General features: G+C 45.0%; 1 pseudogene; it reads right to left on the bottom strand.

Moving 5' to 3' along the window:
- Positions 1-13,899, bottom strand: part of LOC143410949 (teneurin-4-like) — a 367,450-nt pseudogene that overhangs the window by 29,365 nt on the left and 324,186 nt on the right.

Genomic DNA, 13,899 nt, shown 5'->3' with positions numbered 1-13,899 from the left:
TTTAGCGTATTTCCATTTCAATGAGTTAATCAAGATAATTGCTGTTTTCCTGGATCTTTGTCTTTTCTTTGCAATTAGCAAGGTCCTTGTTTGGAGAAAGGAATTTAGTTAGTGAACTTTGTACAAACTGCTGTGACATTTTTTGGTGTAAGTTATATTTAAAATCAATTATAGGTCCTTTTCCTTTGAGTTTCAAGATTGTGAGAAACTGATGCTTGATCCACTTTGAGAAGAATGTAGGGTTCAAGGATTCAAGTGCATTTGGGATTAACAACCTTAAGGGGGGTGGAGTGGGGGAGGGCAGTAGGGCAGAAATGAAAGAGCAAGAGCTTTGGCCTCAGACAGATTTGGGCTGCAATCCCTGTTCTGTCGTGTTCTCACTATGTAACAGCGGGCAAATGGGCTTGTCCAAGCCTCAGCTTTTACTTCCATAAAGCAGATAATATCTGCCCAAATCCCAGCTGCTGTGAAGGGAGACTGCAATGACAATGCAGTTCCTGGCCCACTTTTGATGGTCAACAAGACTAGGTCCTTCCCCATCCCCCGCACACATGTCTAATGGTGACACATTCAGCAGTCTCAGTTCTCTGGAACATGGCTAACATCTTGGGGAAAAACAAATAAAAGCTTAAAAAAAATCTAACTAGAAAAAGAGATGTTACAAAATCCCTTCATTAAAATACCTCATAGGGAAACACTTCATAACGTCTATTTAATTTTGGCTGGGATTGTAATAAGCTGAACTTCTGCTTCTCTGACCACACCACTTAAGAAGCCCTGTATGGGGGGAAGTAGGGATGTAGCTAGATGATTTGAGCACTGTGACTGAAAACAAATGGGGACACAGTAACTCCCCATGGAGGGGCCAAGAAAAGAGTAGTTGAGCATTACTTTAGGCAGGGCAAAGGGTTCTGCATCCTTGTCTCCCCACAGAAGCTCTTTCCTACAACAGCATAATATGCCATTGTTGCTCTCCTCATTAACAACCCTGACTCATAAATAGAAAGGTTATGTTAGATCTGTGTCACGTGTTTCAGAAAGGAGGCAGGTAATGTACCTCATAACAAGGTCATCTAAAATGGTAAAAATTAAAAAAAAAATTTGGTACTTAAAGATGTGAGCTCCAATTATGCAAAAAAAAATCACCTATATGGAATTGTTCCTTCTCCCACTACCATGTTTCTGAACAGTGGTCATCTGGAGAGGCTAGTAGTTTATCAAGGACTTTTCATCTATATCATCTCCCTGTACTATGTTCACCCTGAGCATTTTATAGATGTAGAACTAAAGCCCAGAAAAATGAAATCCATGGTGCAGCTAGGATGGAAGCCCAAATTCTCTGATTCCAAAGCTTGTAGCTTCTCCACTACACAAATTTCCTTCTCAGGAGAAATCATCTAGAATATGAACATGAGAGCATATTAAAGGTAATGGTTTGCATCCCAAGTCCTGAATTAAAAATGAAATACATTCAAGAATGAACACTTCATCTCTAACCTGCAATGCACCTAATGAAACAGCCATCAAATGGCAGCAGCTGGATACTTACTCATAAAAGGTTGTCCATCCATTTTCATTACTTTTGGTCGCCAGAAGGCCAGAGTTGCCATGGTATGTCATCATGGCCAGCTCGTGTCCTTGTGTGGTCACACTTTTGAGTGCACTGTTGGTACCCATGGTCACCCAGTATACCTGGCCATCTGGGACCACCAACCAGAGAGGCATCCCAGTAGAATCTCGGCGTACGTTAACCATGTTGCGTTGTTGTCTGTGATGAGAGTGATGTCACCATCCCCAGTGTAGGTGAAGTTGTACAGGTAGTCTCCTGTGGGCAGGCTTTGGGTATACAGATGCTTGCCACTGGTATCAAACAGGTAGAGCTCCTGGTCGATGGGGGAGGACAGCTCATACATGTTCTGGGTGTTGAGGAAAGGCTTGTTCTTCCTGATGAACCGAATTCGAATATTCCCAAGGTCAGCCACATAGAGCTCCCCATCAGCACACACAGCCAAGGAAGACGGGGTGTTCAGCTTTGCATCCTTGGCGTAACCATCGTCTCCAGAGAAGCAATCACAGTTGGCATCGTTTTTACAGTCACAGCCACTGGGGGCCCCAGCAACTAGGGAGATCTCTCCACTAGTGGTGACCTGCCTGATGCGGTTGATCTTTTTCTCATCAGTCTCAGCAATATATAGGACCCCGTTGTGTGAAACAGCCAAAGCAGTGGCTGACTCCAGGGTTGCATGGATGGCCACCTTGCTCAGCAGGAAGTGGTCAATGCCAGGAACCTGTCAGTGCATGGGCCTCCCAGCGACAATGCGTACCTGGTGATTTTCAGAGATTTGCAGGACTACATTGTTGTCAAGGACATAAAGAGAGTTGTCCATCGGGTTGATGGCTAAGTCTGTGGGCCACTCCAGGCGAACCTGACAATGGAGACATGAACACTCAAATGATTGGCAGGATGTCCCCTACTAATCATCCCACACCCCCTTAAAACCCATAACAGCATCCGAAGCACCTTTACATATAGTCTTGGCCAATCCTTACAGAGTCTACCATCAAAAAAGGAGTGTTAGCCCCCTGAGCACAGGAACACCATGTCACTGAGGCATTGATGGTCTCTGTCAGGACTGACAAAACCTGAAGAGGGGATAACAACAGAAAGTAGCCGGTGAGAAGATGGACTTTGGAGTCAGACAGGCCTGGGTTCAGATCCTAGTTCTACCACTTATGACCTTGCGCAAGTTACTGTGCCTCTCTGAGCCTCAATATTCACATCTGGAAAACAGAAATTATAATTGTGCAGAGTGTTCAAACAGTGATATGGGGGTGGGAGGGGAAGTCAGATGAAGTCTGGAGGCTAAGTAGGACTTGTTCAGAGGTTTAGAAGAGACTCTTCATGAATGGATGATATGATACGTGTATAAAAGATGATTTCTCAAATAATAGACAGAATAACCATGGCACTGTCAGACACAGTTATAGACCAGTGGTTCTCAAATCTGGCCCTATATTCAAATAATCTGGGGATGTTTTAGAAAATAGTGGTATTCACATTCCACCCTGAGTCGGTTCCCTGGGTGGGGTTTGGACATTGACATTATTTCAAGCTTCCTGGGTGATTCTAATTGGGAGTTGGGAAACACAACTGGATACCTGCCTCTTATATTGGGTGATAACCAGACAAACAGCATTGGTATCATCTGGGAGCTGGTCAGAATTGCCCCAAACCTATTGAATCAGTGTCTGCATTTAAGCAAAATCCCTGGGTGATTTCTGTGCCCACTGAAGTTTAGGAAGCCCTGCTCTACATAATGGTTTCTAATACCTTTGAGAACTGGTCCTCCTGGAAAGGATTAATGAAGTTGGCAGTAGGATTTAGGGTTCACAGGTCTGGGGCCCCACTCTGAGCTTCTTCTGAGCCTGACTGGTAAGTCTTTAAGTGGGAACCTAAGAGGCTGCAACCTTCAGGGTTTAAGGTGAGGAGAAATGGACATGGACATGGGGCATGGATTGTTGGATAGATCACACTGGGAACTACTGGCACTTCACTAGTTGGGCCTTCAAGAGGTCCAACCACACCATACAGGATTGGAAGTGTTGATGAGTGTTTCCTTCTGCTGATTTTTGGGCCCTAACTAAAGACTATTCAACTTAGGGCTCCTGAGCCCCCTATAAACCCTTGCTCTTTGGTCCCTTATGGAGTCCACTCTAACTAATATAATAATTTAGATAAGAAGTTTCTCTCCCAGGAATTTTCTCTTGTATACCATTGTCTACAAGCATATTCATCAGACCCAGTTTTAACAAGGGTGAAAAACTGGAGTTATGCCCAACAATTGAGAATTGGCTAAATAAATTATAGCATATTTAGTTCACTCATAAATAAGAATACTATGTGTAATCATTATAAGTGGCATTATAGATGGATATGTAATGACAGGGGGAAATGTTTGCTATGTGTTAAGAAGAAAGAACAGGTCACAGAATTGTAAGCACAGTGTGATTCCAATTAGGAGGAAACGTAACCATAAATTAGATCGATTATGGATAGAGAGGAGATTAAAAGCCTGATGGATATATCTCAAAACATTAACCATACTAGGATAAAAGGCCATTCTAATATTCTTGGTGATTTTAAACTTTTCAAATTTCTTGCAAGGTGCATGTGATTGCTTGCCTAGGTAGAATGAAACCCCAATAAATTATATGTCTAGGCGAGGCCACCTTCATCTGTCCCCTTAGCTCAGGGCCATTCTCAGGAAGGGCGAGACCTTTCTCGGTTCTTCAGAGCAGTCTGTCTTCGGGTCTTGTCTCCTCACCCCCGACCCCAGTACCTGGCTGTCTGCACAGAGCGAGGGCGCTGCAGACCCTGCAGAGCTGTGGCCTGGACTGCCTGCCACTCATGCTCCCCAGTGCTCTCTGGAGCACTGTTGTGCCAGCTTTCGGCTGCATCAAGAACACAGTTTGCTCTAAAGTGACAGGAGAATTTTCAATTTTCTAAAACCCATTTCTTGTCAACACTGGCTGCTAAATATTTTATGCCCTCTGGTCCTGTGGCACCTTGGGGACCTGCTTGCGAGACCTTTCTGCCTGTCATTAAGATGAAAAGATGGCGTCTTGATGAGTGGGTGGGTGGGAGGGGGGAAGAGGGAATCAGTAGAGGGAAAGGAGAGAGGAAACCAGAAGAAATGAACAGCAAGCATGTTGTCGAAAGCTGCTGCATACACAGGGGCACCCGGGGGTGGAGAAGGCATGGCTCTCAGAGCTGCTCTGTCATGTAGCTGGCATGATGGTTCTGGGGCATACTGTATGTAAGCCAATCTGGTCTCACCTCTGATCAGGGATGATTCTGCCTTTGGCTTGATTTCCCACCACCAAAACAGAGGGAGCAGACCTTATGCCTTTGGAGGTCCTCCAGCTCCTAGTTTAAGGGCCATGTCAGGGAGGGGCATCCCCTCCACCCTATCTTCCTGAGTATTTTCTGCTTCACTGAGGCACTCTGAGCTGACTGCCTTGTTAAAGAGTGATGTGCTTGCAGAAATGACTGTCACATGAATGAATGAATGGCCAGCAAATGGCACAGACCCAGCAAGGGATGGAGGGCAGGACACCTCACTTCGACTCCAATTCCACGGTCACCAGAAGCATCATCTTACTCAAGTTTCCTAGACACTGACCTTCTCACCCCATAGCAAAAGGGGTAATAAATATGCATAGGGTAGTTGTGGGGATCGGCTGAGGCAATGTACATGGAAGTTCTTTTGTGGATTTTAAAGGAACCTAATATTGACACCCTATTGGCAGCTGCCAGGCACTGTACTAGGTGTTTACTTACATGATTTTATTTAAAAAATTCATTTTGCATCTCTGATGAAATCTAGTATAGGGCTCTGCATAAATAACACCTTTTATTTCACCAGGTCTCAGTTTCCTTATCTCTAATATCTACCCTACAGGATTACTGTGATGGCTACATGAGAAAAGAGAAGCCATGCTTAGCTCTCTAATCTCTCTAGAAAAGTACCCAGCACATAGAGTGTGCTCATTTGGTCCCTAGGTAGAGAGTGATGCTCTGCCTGGGGTGGCCATACCTGGCTATATTAATATCCAGCTTTCTTTCTTTCTTTTTATTTGTACCAGGAATTGAAAGCAGAGGCACTTAACCACTGAGCCACACCTACAGTCCTTTTTATATTTTATTTAGAGACAGGGTCTCACTGAGTTGCTTAGGGTTTCGCTAAATTGCTGAGGCTGGCTTTGAACTCATGTTTCTCTTGCCTCAGCCTCCCAAATTGCTGGGATTACAGGCATGTAATCTGCCCCCTCTCTACTCAATGCCTCCTCCCGTCCCTTTCTCTCATCTTGGACCTGGTCTTTGTCTCCTCCTACGTTGATCCAGGTTTCTGGGTTCTCCCCTTTGTACTCTTGCCTCCTAGCTGTGTTCTGTCTTTGGCTTCCCTCCCTATTCCCAATGGGACAGCCAAGTATCTAGGTATTGGTAACAGAGGAAGCTCTGAGAATGAAAGCCAGTACCCGCTGCCCATATGTGTATGTCAAAATATATGCCTGCTCTGGAGTTTTGTAAAAAAAAAAAAAAAAAAAAAAATCTATGCTTAGATTCAGACAAAGGTAGTAAGGGCCTGCAATAAAGAAATTTTTAGTCTAGGATTTCAGAATCTAAGTGTGGGTTTTCATTTTTTTCCCCCATCCAATATATGCCAGTTGTCTTCCAAGCCTTTGCTCTGACTGCTTGGCAGTATCTCTATCTAAAGTTAAACAGTTTTCCAATGTGTGGATTGAAAATGTTCAGCACCCTACGCTGGCTGGTTGAGGGCCCGTTTTGAGAATTGAAAATACTTGTATGCACATCCTTAGGCCGTGGCTGCTTCCTGGTGGGTGATTCCAGCTTGTTCACAGACTGGAGAGGGAAACTCTCGAGCCAGCGAGGGGAAGCCTGCCAAATTGCAAAGACGAGTGGCAGAGAACAGATTCCATTCTGGAGCGCAGCAATCACAGTAGTTGGCGCAGAGGGAACCACACTAGCATCCGACTGGCATGTGGCACAGTGCTGGGACCGCCAGCAGCAGCCATGGGGCCCTGGGGAAGCCACATGTGTCAGGAACAGGCGGGCATGACGAGTGGGGCTGGGAGCAAGCGCCACAGTCAGCCTCCCAATTTCTGGTACCTCCTAGATTCTGGTAACGTTGGCAAGATGGCACAGGCCAAGCCCAGCCCGAGGACCTAGCAATAAAGGGTCACTTGCCAAGTCACTGTAGGCTATCCTAAGGTCATGCTGGATTGCTAGTCACATGTGTCTCTATTGAGTCTATCCTGGGATACTGATGCCCACCTGCCAAGGTCCAAACTCTCTGGCCTGAAGTGGCAAGGTCCTTTCCTATTGGCCCCAGACCATGCTTCCTATTTCAACCCCTACCTCCTCCTTCCAAGCAGCTTGAGCTCTAGCGTTCAATTTCCCAATGGTTTTGAACATATCAGTCTCATTAACATCTTTGTGCCTTTGTGCATCCTGTCCCCTTTCTGTGAAATGTCTCCTTTTCTTTTTTTGCTACCCAGAAAAACCCCTATTCAGTCTTTAAAACCTGGAGTAAATGTTACCTCCTGTATAAGCGGACCTTAGAAATTTAGTTTATTTCATCTCTGAAGTGTTGAGCAGCACTAGGAAGTTCACGGGCATTGTTGTATGTGTTCTCGAGGTAATTCTGCCAGGCCCATGGCAGTGATTTCCATTTCTCGGATGAAAAATAGGGCTCAGAAGACTGCAAAAACCTGCCCAAAGTTACTGAGCTAGTGAGTGGCAAAGCCAGGATTTAATCACTCAATCAATCAATCAACACATATGGGCTGTTCTTCAATGTGTACTAGCCACCTGATTAAGTAAAGAATTCCTGCTTCATGCAGTTTATGAACTAGAAAAAGAATAGATAATATGCAAGTACCTGTATGTGTTACAAAAGAGAAAGTTCAGGAGGTTGTGGATTTAAATTAACACTGTTTAAAGCTCTATCCATCCTACTCTGCTGGCCTTGGGCAGATTTCCCAGAACCTCTGCCATGCCCACACACTTGTTACCCCTCTTGATGACCTCCCACAGCCTCTGGGAGGTGAGTGGGGCAGGGTCAGTGTCATCTCTGCATCCTTGGTGCTTATCAAATGCCTGTACCAAGTGGGCATCCTTTAAAGGCTTGTCTGGTGCAAAGATGAAGGGCCAGCAGAGTGGCTGGGTGGCTGGGTGGTGGATGAGAGGATGAGCTCAGGGGCCCATGGTTCTAGCAGACAAGATCTTCTCACCTGATAAATATCCATAACAGAATCACAGCTGAGGGGCTGAGCTGATGTGAGGTCATTGGAGCCCAGCAGGGTGGATATGATCCCATTCTGATCAATGCGTCTGATCATGGTGCCATCCACAAAGTAAATCAGCCCAAACTTGTCCACTGTAATGCCTGGATGGAGAAGCCAAAACAGGAATTCAGCATCAGAGCTAAAAGGACACAGAAAGCACTTCGGCAGCCTGGTCTCCTCAGATGCTCCTATGACACTCAGCCCCCTCCCTTTTGTGTGGTACTGGAGATGGAACCCAGGGCCTTGTGCATACTAGAGCCATGCCCACAGCCCTCGGGTTCTCTTCTAAAGACAAACAGATGGAGGTGCAGAAACTGTGTGCTTTGTTTGAAACTGGGATGGAACCCAGGTTCTCAGGTCCTCTGGGGCTCTAGTCCTGCTTTGCTGCCTCCAGAGATTTTTATTTATCACCTCAGTCACCCACAAAAACTGGACTCATAACTTCTAGGGGTTTTGAAGCACTAGAGGTAGTGGTAAGGGGATATTTTTCACTACACTGTGCATTATTTAAATTAACTGACTTCTCAAGTCCTGCAAATGTAATAATAAAATACACTTTTTTTGTATTTTATTTTACTTTTTTGGTAATAAATTTTCTTTTCTTTTAGGATAGTTCTTTAAGTTTTTCTATCCTTATTATTTTAATTTCATTGGTTGTTATGGTTTGGATGTGAGGTGTCCCCTAAAAGTTCACATGTGAGACAATGCAAGGTTTGGAGGAGAAATGACTGGGTTATAGCCTTAACCTAATCAGTGAATTGATCCCTGTTGGGATTAACTGAGTGGTAACTAGAGGCAGGTTGGGTGTATCTGGAGGAAGTGGCTCACTGGGGGCATGGTTTGGGGTATATATTTGTATCTGGCAAGTGGGGTCTCTCTCTGCTTCCTGATTACCAGGTGAGCTGCTTTCTTCTGCTACACACTTTGCCATGATGTTCTGCCTCATCTTGAGCCTCCAGGAACAGAGGCTGCTATCTGTGGATGGAGACCTCTAAAACTGTGGGCCCTTGAATAAGCCTTTTCTACTCTACAATTGTACTGATCAGGTCCTTTATCACAGCAGCGAAAAAGCTGACTGAAACATCTGTCACTGCAAAAGCATAGTCTGAAAAGAATTCTATGGGTTTGCATAGAGAATATTGTTAAATTTAATGTCTAAGGATAGCACATCGAAGAGAGGAGCCAGGATTACTCAATATCATCTGTTCCATCCCTAGATTGACACTTGGTTGACTTTCTCCCTGGCCCAGCCGGTGTGATCTTGGGCAAGTCACTGGACATCCCTGCACTTGTTTCCTCATCTGTCAAACCAAGGTATTGTTGTAAGTCTGTATTTCTTTTTTGAATGTGTGTGAGAATCCCTTGGGGGACCTGCTCCAGATCTCAAGTGTACCTGAGCACCTCTCTGATCTTGGCAAACACCTTGGTGGTCATGATACGCATTCAGTATTTTTTAGCTAGTGATGTGCATCAGAATCACCTGGAGTGTTTTCAACACACACCCTTTTGACCTCCCTCTTGGAAATACTAGTTCAGGGGGTGATTGTGCCTGTGACCAATGCACACTTTAAATTTGATCGTGGGTGATTCTGATTCTCACCCCAGGCCCAGAATGGCCTGTCAGACATTCCCCTACCACACCATTCATGCTTAGGGATGATGGGCAAGATTTGCCCCTGAGAGGGGCCTGGTCTAGAAGGGGAAGCCCAGAAAATGACATGCCTGAGGAGAACTTGTCACTTCTGCTTGATTTTCCTAGAGGCAGGCGGGGGGAAAAAGGGTCAGACGAGGTTGGCTAAGGTGGAGACGCTTGCGATGTGAGACTTCCCAACTGTGTTAACCTCAGCAAACTCCATCCCTTCTAAGTCTTGCTTTCTCATTTATAAAATGAGGATACCAACATCTTACTTGCAATAGTTAGCCATCAATAATTATTAGTGGCTATCAGGATTATGAGAAACACCCAGCACTCTGTAGGTTCTGTGGCACTTGCTCTGGGGCCCTGTGTCTCTTCCTGGGCCAGCAGATGGGCTGGGATGGACCAGCTCTGAGGAAGGGCCCCTGGAGCACTGGTGTGGCTTCCATGCCCCCTGAGGCTGGGCAGCCGGAGAGGGTTTCACACAGAGGACCAGGCGGCCTCGAGGCTGGGAGCCTTTCCCGGGGGGCCCTGCCTAGAAGGCAAATTAATTTCATTCTGTAAGTACCAAGACAGGAGTTTTCTTGTCTTCCTGCCTCTGTCCTGTCTTTCTCTTCCATCTGCCAGGACTGATGAGCGCTTCATGAACAATTGGGTTTCTTGTTTACAAAGTTGGCTGCACAGGCTAATCGAAGTGATCTGTCCCCTGATTAATGACTTCATTTCCCCCTCTTTTTGTTGTGCTAAATAGATGGACATCTTTTCTCCTCCCTACTGCAAAGTGTCTGCATATTGTGGCACTCTCTGTCATTTTTATCTAGGTTAATTGCAGGCTTTTGGGCAATTGCGCTGCCACTCCATCTGTGTGAGGGGGAGGGAATGCGAGTGTGCAGGGCCGCTGAGGGACGCCTGCGCAGAACAGAAATCTCAAGAATAAACTTTGAATTCTCAGAGAGCAGAGTGTCGTAGCAGAGAGAGGCTGATGGATCATTAGGCTAACCTCTCATGGACTATCGGGAAAACTGAGGCCCAGAAGAGGAGGTCCCAGAGTCAGTGAGTAGCAGAGAGGAACCGTAAGGCAGGGTCCCCAAGAGCAAGGTTGGTGCTCACTCCCCTCTTCACTGCTTGTTCATACAGCAAATCATAATTAAGAGGGAAATTAACCATTGATGACACAATATTTACCCCACAGTTACCACCTGAGCACTCTAGCCATGCGGTAGAGATAATATGCTATGAGGGTATACCATGGGAGGTGACATAATGCATTGTAATACAATATAACAACAGTTATAGGAGTCACCATTTATGCAATGTTTACTATGTGCCCGATGCTGCTATGCTAAGTATTTATCTTCCTGATGATATTTAATCTGTACTATAACTGTATTATATCCTCGTTACATAAATGAGGAAAATGAGGTTCAGAGAGATTAGACAACTTGCCCAAAGTCACACAGCTACTAGATGACAAAGCCTAGATTTGAATGCATGATTTCATGAGTTTACTGCTTTGCTTTGAACCCCAGCCTTCTAATATAATCATTCATAATGTTTTTACAGGATACCATGTGAAATACATTGATTTTGACCCTTAGACCATTCCTAGGAAGTCTACACAGATGGTATCGTTACCCCTACTCTATTGATGAGGACCCTGCAACTGAGACACGGAGTCATTGGCCCTGGGGCTGGCACCACAGACAAACCTCCACTGCAGGACATCTGAATGATGATGGCTTCCCTTCTAAAAAGACTCCCAGGGTCCAAGCTCTCTCCCAGCTCTGATCCCCCATGCACAGATCCTCCACCTCAGGGAACACTTCTCGCTCTCTCCCACATCAGAGTGCTTCACAGCCAAGTCTTATTTATTCTGTTACAAAGAACTTATCTATGCAACCTCATAGCTCTATACACTCGTACATACTTGTTCAATAAGTGAATGACAAATACTGAAACTGAGCATTTAGAAGTTTAGCTTTTGGAAGGATTCCAAACTGAAACCTACAGTTAATTGTCCCATAGCTCATGAACATATGCCAAGATGACACACTAGTGCTTTTGGTAACAATAACATGAGAGAGCATGTGTATCCAATAGCATGATAAATACATGATGGAACGTCCACTTGGAGGAATACTATATGGCCATTAAAAATGAGGACACATAAGACTCTTTAATGACATGAAAAGAGCTCCTAATATATCATTTAGGGAGAAAAAGCAGGATACAAAAATAGTTTGTTTAATGTGACCTCATCTTGTTTACTTGATTTTGGTGAATATTATATACATACAAACATTTAGAATAAAGGCGAAAAGAACAGATAAGAAATATTAACTGGGAATATTTCTGGTAGGTAGAATTATCACAATCCTAACCTTCCTCTGTATATTTATTGGTATTTTCCGAGAATTTTTTGCAATGATAAACATGTAGGTCTCCCGGAAATGGTAGTGCCCCAATAAACATCACTGAGAGTGATTCCAATGCAAGGCCTTACCCCTGGGATTGGTGAGTGTGGCTTCTGTAGCCTTCCCTCCATCCCCACAGCGAGAGTCATCAAAGGGGAGGCACTGGTCCCCAGTCCCTGCCACCACCTCGGAGTTCTTGACAAGGTCCTTCACCACCATGGTGGACTTGATCTTGAAGACCCGCCGGCTGTTGGTATCAGAAAGGAAGACGGCCCCACTCATGGGGTCTGTGGTCAGGTAGTATTTATGCGCTGGGCTGTGACTGCAAAACAAAGACACGGCCAGTGGTGAGCACTTTCTTCTCTGTCAGGTAGCTTGAGATGTGTCCCTGGCCTTTTTGAATCCAAGCCAAAAAATAGTCTTGGGGGAATGATGTCTCTACTTTGGGGGATGGTTCCTCAATTTTTCAATCTTAGGGGTTGGCCTAACTATCCATCCCACCCACATACTAATGCAGAAACCTCTTGCTGATAAGTGCCTGTATCAGGTGCTGATACGTATTTTCTTAAAAAGGCTATCAGTGAGGCTTGCCAGAGGTGGCCTGTTAAGTCAAACTAGAAACACGAAGGTCCGTGACTTTAAAAAACAATCCAAGAGTTCAAAGATGTAGCCCTTCTCCATAGGATTTTTTACAGCAGCTCTCACTCTCATCTTGGGATGAACAGGGGAGACCCTGGTGGACCTGACTCCTGGTTGGCGTCCACACTGTCTCCTGTCTCAGGAGCCCTGCAGTCTCCCTCCTGTAGCCACATACAAATGAGTTGCAGGATTAGTTTGTAAATCTGCAGCAAAACTCAAGGAAAAAGAAACAGAACAGGAGCAGCACTAATGAGGGCATGTTTCTAGAAATCAGTCACAAAGACTAGGCTCAGGTTACAAAGGAAAGAAAAGACTGTGTAGAAGCCTTGAGACCAGGCACCGCGCTAGCCACAGGGTGGGGAAATGCACGGGCTTTGATATCAAATCAGTCTGGGTTTTAAGTCTAGCTTTATGATGTCCAGTTTCTGAAGCTTGGGCAGGTTGCCTGGCCCGCTGAGCCTTGTTTGCTTCAACTGTTCAATGGGAATGCTATAGCCACCTTGCTGGTGTGTTGGGAAAATTACCTGAAATCACAAATGCCATGTCGTTTGCACTTGCATTGTTAAGTATTGAGCACCCAGGAGGTGCTCAGAATCATAATTGTTATTTTAATTACTAGTAATTATGTCTGGTTTTGCATTAGAGATGACTACCAGATAGGTAGCACCTGTAAAGCCTGAATTTTGTTATTCCATGGTACTGGTACTGATAACCAACTTCTTTCAAGTCTAGGGCACAATAAAGTTTGAACTCTCTACTCCTGGGAAGCTAATTTACAATTCCTGGTCATTCACCCAGCCCTCAAACTGCATCTCAATATTGGTGTCCTCTTCTCAGTCTCTGGAGCATTTTCTGATTAAAAAGAATCTTTCTCTGTTCAGATGGGATGGCCTGGCTTTGGCCATGTTCAGTGCACATACTGAGAGGGGCCACTGCACACCCTTCAAGATGCAGTGAGGGAATGAAAAAGGTTGAATAAGGGCTATGGTACATTTATAAGCATGTAGGTTTTAGGTCCTTTCGAAAAACAAAATTTTATTTTACAGAATGGTGTTTATGAATTACATATAATGATTGGGGCACAGTAATATTTTGGGGTGAGGGTCAATGAGGGTCTTAGCTGAACCTGACTGCTCATCATAAATATCCCTTACTTTGGGTTGTGTCCTTGGGGACTGGCTACTTCTAACAGAGCCAGGCATCCAGATCCAGGGCTATTCTCCCTGAATTTGTCTAACATGACATGACTTTCTCCAGTGATCCTTCCTCTGAATCCCTAACCCAGCTGTCCTATCACCTCCTTCTGAAACCAGGGCCAGGTTTCTCTGCCTGTAGCCAGGC

Source organism: Callospermophilus lateralis, chromosome 11 (assembly GCF_048772815.1).
Source record: "Callospermophilus lateralis isolate mCalLat2 chromosome 11, mCalLat2.hap1, whole genome shotgun sequence".
NCBI lineage: Eukaryota > Metazoa > Chordata > Mammalia > Rodentia > Sciuridae > Callospermophilus > Callospermophilus lateralis.
Note: the sequence above shows the minus strand (reverse complement) of the source record. Positions and strands in the feature narration are given on the sequence as shown.